Genomic DNA, 10621 nt, shown 5'->3' on the forward strand with positions numbered 1-10621 from the left:
AGCATACCCTTTGATTGTGCAAATTCATTTCTAGGAATCTAGCCCACAGAAAGTCAAACATGTTCACAAAGATGGATGACTGTATCTTAGACTAAACCTTTGAAAACTCAAAGATAGATCTGATTCTCTGACATGTCCTCTCATGCTGCTCCCCCTGCATGGAGACCTCTTCCCCGACTCGTTGCCTAGAGAACTCCTATTCGTCCGCAAAACCACAGCTAATATGCCCTTCTCTTATTAACCAGTCCCTCTCTCCCTCTCTCTCTCTCTCTCTCTGTGTGTGTGTGTGTGTTGCAATGTAAGATGGTTTAATGTGTGACTCTGTCAGTTTCATCTGCCTCTCCTGCTGGACAGCAACATCCTTCTGATGTTGTACGGGGTGTACGGAGCTTGCCTGTGGCATCCCTGGCACTTCGCAGAGAGCCTGGCTCGGGGCAGGGCTCAGTATACGTTCAGAAGCAGCTGTCGTTTGCGCCCAGTGGGTCTCCAGGAGACCCAGAGGCTGCAGAAGGGATTCTGCAGGGCCTTCCTGGGCGAGGCCTGAGTGCTGAGAGGCTCTGCACACCTGCTCCTCGATAGAGAGCTGGCTTAAATCGGTGTCGGCTCTGACACGGAGAAGCCAGCTAGCTTCTTTTCTAAGTCAGGGACGGAGAGCTGTCCTCCAATCAGAGAGACTGCCGGCACCAGGAAGCAGGTGGAGAAGGTATTTTGGGGTTTGGAAGAGGCCCCCAGAGCCTGTGATATCACACAGAGTAGGCGGCCACCTACCCTACCTAAATATAAAGCCAGTCTCAGGCTGCCAGGGCTGCCTCCCGGCTGAGCAAACCCCCATCCACAAGGGGAGCGCTGGCTGGCATCCTGCGCAAGCCTCCCAGACCCCCACCCTCTGCTGGAAGCCACTCCCTCCTGCCCCGTCCTGTTTCCGGGTTTGATCCTCACAGAGGCTTGGCTGCTTGGAGAACTGATGGTGTGTTCGTGAGACATAAAAAAGTACATGAAAGAAACCCACCCATGGCCACGCCTCTGACATCCATTTTAAACCCTCCAGGGCTTCTGTTTGATTCTCCCTTTCCAGGGTTTACCCGGTCCTCCCTTTTATTTCACGGCCCCGGGGATGTGCAAGGTCATCCCTTCCGAAGCTCCATCAGCGTCGGGAAAGGAGCAGACACCACAATTCAAGGGCCTGGGCTCCGGATGGGCCCTTCTTTGCCTAACATGGGATGGTGGACCAGCTGCTTCACCTCCGCGTCCCCCCGCTACGGCAGGGCGGTCACTCCCGTGCTGGGGAGAGCCTCGCACGTGGGGGGCGCCCATGTAACTCTGGCAGGAAGAGTGTGCTTCGTGGACATCCAGCGTGATGGTATTCCGGGCCAGTTCGTTTGGAAGCCTGACAAGTCAGAGCTGACTCTGCATCGCAGCACCGTCCAAAAGGGACTCCTGTCTCCAGGGCAGCCCCTCCGTATCCAGGCGTTCAGATGCTCCGGTGAAGGTGAGCCAAGCCTGCCGCCAGGTCGCACAGCCCACACCTCGGTCAGGAGGGAAGGCGGAGGGAAGACCTCTCAGCCCCAGATGGTTCTTCCCGTGGCAGGTTGCGATTCCCTCGGAAATCAGGAGACCACGCGGCCAGAAACACAGCAGCTATGTTAGTCACACCAAATCGGCCTGCAGAGCCGGTACCCCTCGTGGGCTGGGGAGCAAGGAACACCCTGTCTTCCCGACAGGGAACGATGCCCCGGGGCATCCTTCAGGCCTTTCTCCTGAAGTGTGAGCCAGCTGCCACAGATCATCCCGGCGGGTGGGAGGATTCTCAAGGACAAATCTAATCTCATTCTGTTTCCCGTAGAGCAAATAACCTGTCACTTCTGCGGAAAGAGAACTCGCGCCCTCCCTTCTTTCCTTCCTTCCACACTGACTGCTCCGGGCTCCGTGTGTGTGTCCCAGGGCATCTGCCCTTACCCCCACCCCTGCTCCCATGTGCCCTATTGCCCCTGTCCCCCTGGACTCCTGCGGCCCCTGCTGTCACCCCTGCCCCGTCCTGCCTGCTGGGCCCCTTCTCCCTCTGCTGTCCAAAGCGGGCAGTGGTACGGGGAGTGTGAGGGCGTGGACAAGAGCAAATGACCCTAAGCTCCTCTCCTCTCCTCTCTGAGCTTCCATTTCTTCCGGGGGGGGGAAGTAACTGGTGTCGGGGGAGGGCTGAGATGGCGAAACAAGGGGCCAAGCTGGGCCCCCGGGGGAGCTCCGGTGACGGCGATGATGTTTTAGCTGTTGTCAGGAAAATGGTCCACATACATACATCTCCTGGGGGATGAGCCCTGGGACTTTGCAGGGACCCCGGCACATGTCTCATGGGCAGCATCTCAACCTTCCATCCAGGAGGATGACCCAGGGCAGCCGAGGGGGCAGCTCCATCCCAGGCCAGCCCAGCAACCCCCAGCCTCTCGTGATGGGTCCTCCCTCCATCCCAAGGCAGCCAGTGAGTCTTCCCAGGTGGCTTACTCCAGCCACGCTCTGGAATGAGCATCCGTGTCCCGTCTCTGGTAAGTGACCCTGTGGACCCAGCACTAACCCCACATTGACTTCCTGGGGAACGCATCTCGGGCTCCCTCTCCAGTGTGGGATCCGGGACTGACTCCAAGCCAGGTGACCTCTGCTACCCACCCCCGGGTCACACACAGCCCAGCTTCGTGAACCTCCAGCAGCTCTGTGCTCAGGAGGCCCAGCTCCCGCACATCTACCCCACCGGGACTTGCCGGTAACCAGCAGTGTGGGTTTTCTCCTTTGGTGTTGGGCTTTTTCCCCTCTGGGGTGGAGGAAGTTTCTAGAATACAGCCCATGGGTCCCCTCCTTTCTCATAGGCTAGAACTTAGGGGAAACACCTTTCTGGTTTTTCAGAGACTTACTAGCTTTTCGCAAACCTTCTTCTCATTGGTTCCAGGCTTTTTATGCACAGGCTGGTGATTTGGGCCCTGCTTTTCTCTGTCTGGCTGAGAGCCTCGAAGCTGGCAGGCGGCCACAAGGCCCGGCTCTGTGGTCCCCCAGGCAGGCAAGGCGGGTGACGGATGGTTCACCTGGAGCTTCAGAGAGTCTGAGCGCAGGTGGAACGGTCCAGGTGCCCGCTGACCGCGAAGGGCTCCTGCGCCTCTGAAATGAGAAGTGTCTCTCCTGGGCCTGAGTGTGGGATGCCGGGCAGTCGCTATGACGGAACCTTTGGGGCAGGACGGTGTCCAGGTGACGGCTGCAGCTTTGGGCCACACGGACCGGAGTCTGGACCCCCCCTCTGCCCGCAGCCCTGCGTGTCATAGCAAACGGCCCAGCTTCCTAACCTGAGTGGCGGGGTGACACTTGGGAGCTCGTGAGAATGAGACACGGCCCGTTCGACATCACCGATATTAACGAGTGATGCAATATTAATCACCGGGCCACCCCTGGCCAGCCGAAACCCACCCGAGCCACCTTCCGGAGCACGGCCATTGCTGCCCCGAGGCCGGTGGCGAGGACGGCTGCGGCCACTGTCTCATCACCTGCGAACCACACCCTTCCTCACCAGGCGGGGTGAGAGCTGAGAGCTGTCTCTGAGGCCCTGAGAACAGCCCGCACGCCAGGCTCAGAGACCCTCAGCTCTGCGGACGACTCATCTCCTGCGTCGCTGCCCCAAAGCACAGGGCGGCCTCAGCGTGGTTGTCACTGGTCCCATTTCACAGATGAACTAACCGAGGCTCAGAGGGGCGGGAAGCCTGTTGACGTCACCTCACCAGCAAGTGCGGGAGCTGGGACTCGACCCCCCAGTTCTCGAGCTTAGCCCCTGCTCCACGGGAGAGTCACCCTGAGTCACGGGCGTTACAGGAACTGGGTGGCTGCCTCTCCTGGGGCCCCCGGGGGAGCCCCAGCTAGGACCCCAGCGGTGCCCACGAAGGGCTCCCACGCCTCTGGCGGGACTGAAATGAGAAGTCCAAGACCCAGGTGTCCCAGGGCTGTGCTCCATCTGGAGGCTGCTGAGGGGGTCCTTCCTGCTTCCTCCAGCTCCTGCAGGCCCCAGGAGTCCCCGCTTGCGGCTGCATCACCCCAGTCTCTGCTCGTCCTCACACGACCGTCTTCTCTGTGGCCCTGTGAGTCTCACCTCTCCTATAAGGACACCAGTTGTTGGGTGTAGGGCCCAAGCTAAATCCAGGGTGATCTCATCTCATCTCGAGATCCTTAACTAATTACATCTGCTGCACAGTCAGGTCCCAGTCAGAGCTTCTGGATGGACACACATTGGGGGGGACACTACTGAGCCCACACAGGCTCATGCCTGGAGCCCCTGCAGTGCTGGGAACTGTCAGAGTCAGGACCAGCCTCCCACCCCCTCGACTGACATCAGGGGACACTGAACACTGGGAGAAGAGGGTGGGAGGCTGGTCCCGGTCCCCGGCAAGCTGGTGGCAGAGCCGGGCCTCGCTGGGTCTGCAGCTGGCGGGCTGAGCACCTGTCCTGGCAGCTCTGTCAGCAGCCAGAAGGAGCTGAGACAACCCCCGGCTGCCGCTTCATCTTCCCGGGGATATAAATAAGCAGATAAATAAACACGCCTCGGGTGAGATCATTGCAAGCTGCAGTGACAGCCCAGACAGGGCTGGGATGTATGTTGGAAAACGGTCTGCTTTCACGGAGAGCAAATCGAGTGGCCATCTGGAGGCGAGGACGCTGCAGGGGCGGGCGTCGCGCGGAGAATCAGAGCGACAGGTGGTGAGGCTGTGGCTGGGTCCTCTCGGGCGGGCAGGTTCGGGATGGCCACCGAGGGCAGGGCCCAACTGAATGGACCGGATCTGCTCCAGGTGCGGACACGGGCGCCTAGATCTTGGGGGGCTCCTCTGGAGAGGCGGGGCGGGGGGCCCGGATGGGCAGAAAGCGAGCTTCCCTTCTCCCCCTTCCTTCTGCTCCTCCCCTTTGCTCCCTGCCTGAACAGACGGGGAGGCCAGGATGGGCGGCAGACCCACGGAGGTGGAGAAGTAGCTCCCAGGGCTGAGTGTCCCCACACCTGGGAGCTCCCAGTGACCCCTCTCCCAACAATGGCTCCCACCTGTGCCCTTGCCCCACCCCCTCCGTCCCCTACAGAGGCTCCAGCCGCCTGCCTGCCAGGTCTTCCTCCCCCTGCCTCCCCCCTCAAGGAGGCTTCTGGCCTGGCAGGCCTATTTGTGTTATTTTGGTGTGTTTCTCCTTTTTTGGAAACAGACTTAGCAGAACGGAAGGAATATTAATGAGGATGGAGATCAGGGGTCGGGACCTGGGAGAAGTTGGCTCGTTTGTTTGCGTTTAGGAGTCCTGGTTACGGAGAGCACCCAGTCTGCAAGGGAGTGGACTGCGGGAAGGCAAGGGGTCCAGCAGGCTGTGAGTGCCACGCGCTCCCCTCCTGCTGGGCGCAAGTTCCGGTGAAGAGCTCAGGTATTCCGGAGCGTCTGCTGCCTTCTGGACTGGGTTTCTTGGGGGAACCTTGGAGGCTGGACCCCCGGGGCCTCCCACCAGCTCTATGGGAGCTCCCGGGGCCGGGAGTGTGGGCAAGACCGCTGTTTATATATAGACGCACCAGCCTCCGGCCCAGGGTCCTGGCCAGCATCACCCGTGACCGCCAAACAGGCCAGTGGAGTCCTGGCTCCTGGGCGGCAGCCTCCTGGCCCCGTGCCTCCAGCGGGGACCCAGATGGGCTGCACTGGGATCAGGTCCCCGGGTTCCGGGTCAACCTTGACACAAAGGACATCTTTGCTGGGCTCACGCATCCTGAAATTCCAAAATTAACTTCCCAGGGAGTCAGACGAGGAGGAAGGAAGGGTGGGAGAGAATAAAAAGATGGAGGAATGACAGCTCGTCAACGGCTGTCCCCAAACCACAGACCGTGTGAAAGTATACATGAGCAGATCAATTGTCCTGCCTCCTTTCAGCCTCTCCTTTGCTCCACTCGGGGTTGGCGTCCTGGAAATTTATCAAACCGGGCTTTTAGTCATCTTTCTGACCTGGCTGTTTGAGAATTAACCCCAGGACTTGGGATGTACACAGCCGCTCATTAGCACTGCAGACTTCCTGGAGGAGCCTGGCCTCTGTGCTCTCCCTCCGCACAAGCCGCCACGTGTGATTCCTGTCCTGCGGGGCCGCGTCGGGCAGCAAAGCCCGGGTCATGGGGCTGCGAACCCTGGCGGGAAGACTAAGACAGGAGACGAAGCCCCACGCACACCTGAGGATGGAGTTTATGCCCATGACCTCCGACCTGGGACTGGAGGGGCCACCAACAGGGGCTGGTGGGAGGATGGGCGGCCAGCGCCGGGGAGGACAAAGGTGTCCTTCTGTCCGTGGATCTCACTTCCCAGAGCCCCTGTTGTTCCCTCAGCCTCCAGGTAGGGATGACCAGGGGGCACCAGGCCAGTCAGGGTCGTGGACAGATGCTCCGTGGGCATCTCAGGGCTGGAGTCAACGGGAACGAAGCTCTGTGACGTAGGACAGAGTCGCCCGCTTCCTCGGGGCGAGGTCCTGGCCTCCCCCCCACCCCATGCATCTCCCCAGGAAGTTTCTAAAGTGGCCCACACCCACTCCCTCCATCCACACAGAAGAAGCAAAGCTTCTGAGAGATGCACCACCCACGGCCTCAGCGCCTGCAGGCCTGCGTCCTGGCATCCAGCGCCGTGGTCCTTGCTGCCCGAGAGCCGACGGCACCCTGCCAGGGGCAAAGTGCATGGCATTATGGAGTCGCTACGTCAGAGACAAGGGATAAAAATCACTGTTGAGACTCCCTGAGCCCCCCACAGGGAGTCCCCCCAGCGTCCTGCAAGCATTCACCCTGTGTCTCCACTGCGGCCCACGGGGGAGGAGGGGGTGTTATCACCCCCACTCTGCAGACGCAGAAACTGAGGCACAGGGAGGCGCAAGCCTCCCCCGGGTCACGTGACCATGAGCAGCGGCCCCAGAGCCTGGACCTTGATGCCGTCCACGAAGGTGCCAGTCCCCGTTCGGGACACGCTCCCTGCAATGACACTTCCGCTGCGTCCTGCCCCTGCCTGCGGCCGTGGCCACCACCAGGGCCTCTGCAGAGACTGCAGGTTTTTCTGGCGGGGACGACTGTACCAACGTCAAGGACACGAGCCTTGGAGAGCGCGGCCAGCTGTCACAGCAAGTGTGGGCCTCACAGAGAGCAGGCAGGTCCCACCTCATCCTCAGATAGGCCCTTTTTACAGGAAACGAGCCTGTTCTCCCAGCAAGCAAATGGTCCTGTCAACTCAAAACACCCAGGTCGCTGCGCTTGGCCCGCCCGTGTCCGTCAGCTGCGTGATCCTGGGCTGAGTCAGCGCGGGACCGGCCTCCACGTGCGGGTCCTGGTGACCACCTTCTCGTGACGCGCGGGTCACAGCTGCTCCTCTAGCTGCTCCCTAGGGCGAGCGCACACACACGCGCAGACAGCACGCACAGGCGTGGACACGCACGCACACAGCTGCACACGGAGCCCCCCAGATGTACCCACTGAAACATGTGTGCGTGCCCACGTGTGACACACGTGCATATACACACCTATGTGCTCGTGACACGCACACGCACGTGTTGTCCACACACACTCCTTCCTGAAACCTAAGACCCCAGTGGCGGGCTCTGGCCTCAATGAGACAGAAGGCTGCTTCACCCTTGTTTAAATGGAGAGCTCCAGGAGGCTTGCACCCCCAGAGCTGTTTGAAGGTCCAGGAGACATCGGTGGGGCCCCGGGGGGACCTGGAGACAGGCCTGCTGCTGCTGGGTCTGTGCCGGGCAGAGCCGGCCCTTTGCTCCTGGGCCCAACCATCTGGCCGCGGTGAGGGGAGGAGTTGTTTGATCCATCTTTGATCCATCGGTGCCCGGCAGGCCCGGTGGGGTCTTGACGAGGTCGGGCCGGGGGAGCCCTACAGGCCTACAGCCCCGCTGATCAAAGAAGGGGCACCTGTGGGCTGTCAGCCGCTCAGCCAGGCCTGTCTTCCCCGTAGCCACGGCAACACGGGTCCACAGACGCCTTCAGAAACCCACCTTGCTTCCCCCCGCTGTGCCCATGGACACAGGGCCACTGAGGTCTCCCTGAGACCTAATTGCTGGGAGGGCCGGGAGGGCCTGTCTGCTTTGCTGAGGGAGACAAGCTGGACTCCATGGGGACAGTCCTTGGCCCTGTCTCCGCCCCGCCCCCAACCACAAACACCCCCCGCCTCGCTGAAACCCAGCCTGAGGTTGTCCGGCAGCAACTCACGCCACCAAAGGACGGGCCTGCCCAGCCCCAGAGGCAGATCCACTGGTGGGAGCGAGCTGCCAGCCTTCCAGAGGAAACCAACAGCCCCGCACAGCACCCCAGCTCCTAGCCAGGCGGCCGGGGATTCTCGGGACACAGTTATGAGAAAAGCTACATGAGGCCCAGTTCTCAGGGACGGCACAGAGTCCTTGCAGGCTGGTGTTGGCACGGAAGATTGATTCAAGGAGATCGGAAAGCTCCCGGCAGCCCTGCGAGGCCAGAGGACCGGGCGTGGATGCTGCCGTGGGGAACAGGCAGCTGGAGCCACATCCACGCACGCCATGGCCGGTCTGGCAAAAAACCCCACGGCCACGGTCCCCCAAGGCTTCTCGCCGGTCAGGCCAGGAACAGATGTCAGAGCTCCACCAAAGCCACCCCCAGAAACACCGAAGCCACGGTCACCAGCACCCCAGCCAGAAAAAGGACCTCCCCTGCCCACCAAGGCCTCCTTGCCTCCTGCCACGCTGGACTTTTATACATGCCTCTGATTGGCCAAGCCAGGTCACGTGGCCACACCTGAGCTGCAAGGGAGTCTGGAAAGAGCAGTTCTGGGATCTCACCTGGGGAAGGAGGGCTCTTGGCACAGAAGGACCAGCTCATTGAAAGATGTCGGGCAACCACATGCAGCAGGTGTCCCCCTCAGCCCCCACTCAGCCCCTCTACAATGTGCCTTCTCTTCGGAAGGTGCTGAATGCCAGGCCCCAGGGGGGTCACTTCGGTTTCTGTGTGGCCACCACCATCCACAGATTAATATCCTGGCTTCCAGCAGCAGCCGTGTCCTCGCCACCCCCAGTCCTGCCAGGTCAGGCTACCGGTTCCCGCTTTGGGTGGTTATTGCTGTACCAGTCAGTACCGCCAATCTACTCTAGCTAATGTGAGAGAAAGGGGTTCTTAGAGGATGCCGGGTGGTGCCCGTCCTTTCTGGGACGTCTCCCAGTGGCAAACGTCCAGCGCAGCCGGGAGGTGCACCCGCCTGCCCTGCAGGACTCTTCTAGCACCTGCAGCCTCCACCTGCCGCCAGGTGGGACGCGCGGCAGTCTCCCCGTGTGCACTCACAACCTTAAATCACTCCCTTCTGTACCCAGGACTGACACAGGAGCATCTGAAAGGTGGAAACTGGGACACACCTGTACCCCAGCTGCAAGGGAATCTGTATGACTATTATATTTCACACGGAGACGGCAGAGCTCAAAGTGCAGGGACCCATCCAAGTGAGATGAGCCCGTTACTGCTATTAGCCCCTGGGCTCAGTCCTGCCTGGACCCTCCACGGAACCGTGCAGAACTTTCCCTCTAACATGTCCCACGGAGGGACAGCAGAGCTGAGCATCTCTCAGCCCACCCCCATCTCTCCCGCCTGGAGGGGTGCCCAGCTTTAAACCCTAGGCTCTCTGCGCTGCCCAGTTACGGGTCAGGCTGGCTCCTGGGGCGCCAGAGGCAGAGAGAGCAGAAATGTGGGCAGGAAGTCGAGGTGGGAAGCAGGGAGCACGTGACTCACGGTGGCCAAGGGCTCCAGCAGCACCCGCTGCTCTTCCCTGGACCCCGTGCCTCCATCTGGAAGCCCACACACCCCATGACTGTTGACTGCAGACTTCTGTCCTCCCTGTCGCCCGTCAGTCCTGCCCTATCTGCCCAGGGCACCAGGTCCCTTCTCTTCTTCACCCACACGCTCCCCCAGGTGACCTCATCCAGGCCCTCTGCGTTAAGTACACAGGCCTCTCCAGCCCTGACGTCCCCCTCCATCCAGCCTCATAATGCCCAGCCCCCGCAGGTGGAAGATTCGGCCTGGTGAATAATAGGCACCCCAAGTTCCATGGAGTGAACAGGACCCCTAACCGCCTCCCCATCACTTGCTCTTTCTGCTTTTCCCCACCTCAGTAAACGGCCCCTCCGTCCACCCAGCTGAGAATCGGGGCCAGCCTCCGTCCCTCCTTTGCTCACAGCACCCCAATCCCAGCCATCAGGAGTCCCGCCACCTCCAAAACGCAGCCCGGACCCACGCGCTCCTCCCCATGCCGCCCCTCCCACCCCGGCCCCAGCCACTTTCATGGACCGGCCACGCCGAGCTTCCCTCTTGTGACTCGCAGGCCCCAGCTGGGCGCCCGACACAATCAGAGGCTCCGCTCTCGCTATCCTCTGTGCCCGGGAGGCTCCCCCTGTCCACCCTGATCTGTGTCTCCCTGACACGCCCATCGCTGTTCAGACAACACCCCCTTGGGGAGCCCTTCCCAGCCTCCACGTGCACGTTCAGTCTCCAAACCCCAAGCTCTGTAACAGACGAGGGGAGAGCGGGAGATTTGGGTGAGAAAGACCTGCGACTGGATCTCGCTCTTCCCCTTACAGGTGCCCAGGTCTCAGT

General features: G+C 61.0%; 1 long non-coding RNA gene across 1 annotated transcript; it reads left to right on the plus strand.

The window, feature by feature from the left end:
- Window positions 1-967: 967 nt before the first annotated feature.
- On the plus strand, window positions 968-6622 carry LOC137226955 (uncharacterized). Its single transcript, XR_010944620.1, has 3 exons — window positions 968-1489; window positions 2374-2537; window positions 2936-6622. It is a non-coding gene; the product is annotated as an uncharacterized lncRNA (long non-coding RNA).
- Window positions 6623-10621: the final 3999 nt, after the last annotated feature.

Source organism: Pseudorca crassidens, chromosome 7 (assembly GCF_039906515.1).
Source record: "Pseudorca crassidens isolate mPseCra1 chromosome 7, mPseCra1.hap1, whole genome shotgun sequence".
NCBI lineage: Eukaryota > Metazoa > Chordata > Mammalia > Artiodactyla > Delphinidae > Pseudorca > Pseudorca crassidens.